General features: G+C 34.0%; 1 protein-coding gene across 1 annotated transcript in view; it reads right to left on the minus strand.

The window, feature by feature from the left end:
- LOC107627090 overlaps positions 1–3,455 on the minus strand; it is a 27,603-nt gene that overhangs the window by 4,496 nt on the left and 19,652 nt on the right. The window lies entirely within an intron of this gene.

Here is a 3,455-nt window from a genome sequence, read left to right on the forward strand (position 1 = left end):
CTGGATGTCCCAGGAGGTCTTCCTCCTTGGGATTCACGTCCTCCTCTCCGTCATTGGGTTCGGCCATTTTGGTTATGTCAATGGCCTTGCACTCTCCTTTTGGATTTTCTTCTGTATTGCTTGGGAGAGTGCTAGGAGGGATTTCAGTGATCCTTTTACTCAGCTGGCCCACTTGTGCTTCCAAATTTTTAATGGAAGACCTTGTTTCATTCATGAAACTCACAGTGGCCTTAGATAGATCAGAGACTAAGTTTGCTAAGCTAGATGAGTTCTGCTCAGAATTCTCTGTCTGTTGCTGAGTGGATGATGGAAAAGGCTTGCCATTGCTAAACCTGTTTCTTCCACCATTATTAAAGCCTTGTTGAGGCTTTTGATCCTTCCATGAGAAACTTGGATGATTTCTCCATGATGAATTATAAGTGTTTCCATAAGGTTCACCCATGTAATTTACCTCTGCTATTGCAGGGTTCTCAGGATCATAAGCTTCTTCTTCAGGAGAAGCCTCTTGAGTATTGTTGGATGCAGCTTGCATTCCATTCAGACTCTGGGAAATCATATTGACTTGCTGAGTCAATATTTTCTTCTGAGCCAATATGGCATTCAGAGTATCAACTTCAAGAACTCCCTTCTTCATAGGCGGCCCATTACTCACAGGATTCCTCTCAGAAGTGTACATGAACTGGTTATTAGCAACCATGTCAATGAGTTCTTGAGCTTCTGCAGGTGTTTTCTTTAGGTGAATGGATCCACCTGCAGAAGTATCCAATGCCATCTTTGATAGCTCAGATAAACCATCATAGAATATATCCAGGATGGTCCATTCTGAAAGCATGTCAGAAGGACACTTTTTGGTCAACTATTTGTGTCTTTCCCAAGCTTCATAGAGGGATTCACCATCTTTTTGTTTGAAGGTTTGAACATCCACTCTAAGCTTGCTCAGCTTTTGAGGAGGAAAGAACTTGGCTAAGAAAGCCGTGACCAGCTTATCCCAAGAGTTCAGGCTGTCTTTAGGTTGAGAGTTCAACCATATTCTAGCTCTGTCTCTTACAGCAAAAGGGAAAAGCATGAGCATGTAGACTTCAGGATCCACTCCATTAGTCTTAACAGTATCACATATCTGCAAGAATTCAGTTAAGAACTGAAAAGGATCTTCAGATGGAAGTCCATGAAACTTGCAGTTCTGCTGCATCAGAGAAATTAGCTGAGGTTTCAGCTCAAAGTTGTTTGCTCCAATGGCAGGAATGGAGATGCTTCTTCCATGTAAATTGGAATTAGGTGCAGTAAAGTCACCAAGCATTCTCCTTGCATTATTGTTGTTGGGTTTGGCTGCCATTTCCTTTACTTGTTCGAAATTTTCAATAAGGTTGTCTCTGGATTGTTGTAATTTAATTTCTCTTAGTTTTCTCTTCAGAGTCCTTTCAGGTTCTGGGTCAGCTTCAACAAGAATGCCTTTTTCTCTATCCCTGCTCATAAGAAAGAGAAGAGAAAAAGAAAAGAAGAGGAATCCTCTATGTCACAGTAAAGAGGTTCCTTATTGTTAGTAGAAGAAAGGAAGAAGAGAAAAATCTGAACTCCGAAAGAGAGAGGGAAAATTTCGAAAATAATTTTTTGAAAAAAGAGTTAGTGATTTTTGAAAATAGTTTTTGAAAAAGGTTAGTAATTTTCAAAAATTAAGATTTAAAAATTGAAATAATTAGTTAATTAAAAAGAAATTTTGAAAAAGAGGAAGATATTTTCGAAAATTAGAGAGAGAGAGTTAGTTAGGTAGTTTTGAAAAAGATAAGAAACAAACAAAAAGTTAGTTAGTTAGTTGAAACAAATTTTGAAAAGATAAGAAGTTAGGAAGTTAGAAAAGATATTTTGAAATTATATTTTTGAAAAAGATAAGATAAGAATATATTTTTGAAAAGATATGATTGAAATTAGTTTTGAAAAAGATTTGATTTTTAAAATCACAATTAATGACTTGATCCACAAGAAATCACAAGATATGATTCTAGAACTTAAAGTTTGAATCTTTCTTAACAAGTAAGTAACAAACTTAAAATTTTTGAATCAAAACATTAATTGTTAGTGTTATTTTCGAAAATTTGATATAAAAATAAGAAAAAGATTTTTGAAAAATATTTTTGGAATTTTCGAAAATAACTAAGAAATTTGAAAAAGATTTGATTTTTGAAAAAGATTTTGAAAAAGATGAGATTTTTAAATTAAAAATTTGATTTGACTCATAAAAACAACTAGATTTTTAAAAAATTTTTGAAAAAGTCAAATCAATTTTCGAATTTGATGAGAGAAAAAGGGAAAGATATTTTTTTTATTATGTTTGAATTTTTAATGAAGAGAGAGAAAAACAAGAAAAATGATGCAATGCATGAGAATTTTAGATCAAAACATGTGATGCATGCAAGAATGCTATGAATATCAAGATGAACACCAAGAACACCATGAATGTTAAGATGAACAACAAGAACATATTTTTGAAAAATTTTTAATGCAAGGAAAACATGCAAGACACCAAACTTAGAATTCTTTAATGCTTAGACACTAAGAATTCAAGAATGCATATGAAAAACAAGAAAAGACACACAACATGCAAATGCAAAGATCAAACAAGAAGACTTACCAAGAACAACTTGAAGATCATGAAGAACACTATGAATGCATGATTTTTTCGAAAAATGCAAGATGCACATGCAATTGACACCAAACTTATAACATGACTCAAGACTCAAACAGGAAACACAAAAATATTTTTGATTTTTATGATTTTATGATATTTTTTTTTTGTATTTTTATTTTAAAATTTTTGAAAATCATTTTGAAAAAAGAAAAATAAGGATTCCAAAATTTTTAATATGAATTCCAGTAATCTTATGCTCTAAAGCTCCAATCAAAGGGTCAGGCTTGGCTTAATAGCCAGCCAAGCTTTAGTATGTAACTCAGACATGACACGTCTAACATGCCCTACAGTCGTATTAGACATGGCTTTACAGCCAGCCATGCTTCATGAAACACTAGAATTCATTCTTAAAAATTCTGAAGGAAAATATATTTTTGAAAACACATTTTTTTTTTAAATTTTTTTTTTCGAAAACAAAGAAGAAAATTTTTTTGAAAGATTTTTGAAAAATTTTTGAAAACAAAACAAAAAGAAAATTACCTAATCTGAGCAACAAGATGAACCGTCAGTTGTCCATACTCGAACAATCCCCGGCAACCGGCAACAAAACTTGGTGCACGAAACTGGTTTTGGATCCTTTTCTGGCGCTGGACGCCAGAATTGGGCAGAGATCTGGCGTTGAACGCCAGTTTGCGTCATTTATTCTTGGCTAAAGTATGGACTATTATATATTGCTGGAAAGCCCTGGATGTCTACTTTCCAACGCGATTGGAAGCGCGCCATTTCGAGTTCTGTAGCTCCAGAAAATCCACTTTGAGTGCAGGGAGGTCAG

This window comes from Arachis ipaensis, chromosome B02, assembly GCF_000816755.2.
Source record: "Arachis ipaensis cultivar K30076 chromosome B02, Araip1.1, whole genome shotgun sequence".
In the NCBI taxonomy this organism is placed as follows: Eukaryota; Viridiplantae; Streptophyta; class Magnoliopsida; order Fabales; family Fabaceae; genus Arachis; species Arachis ipaensis.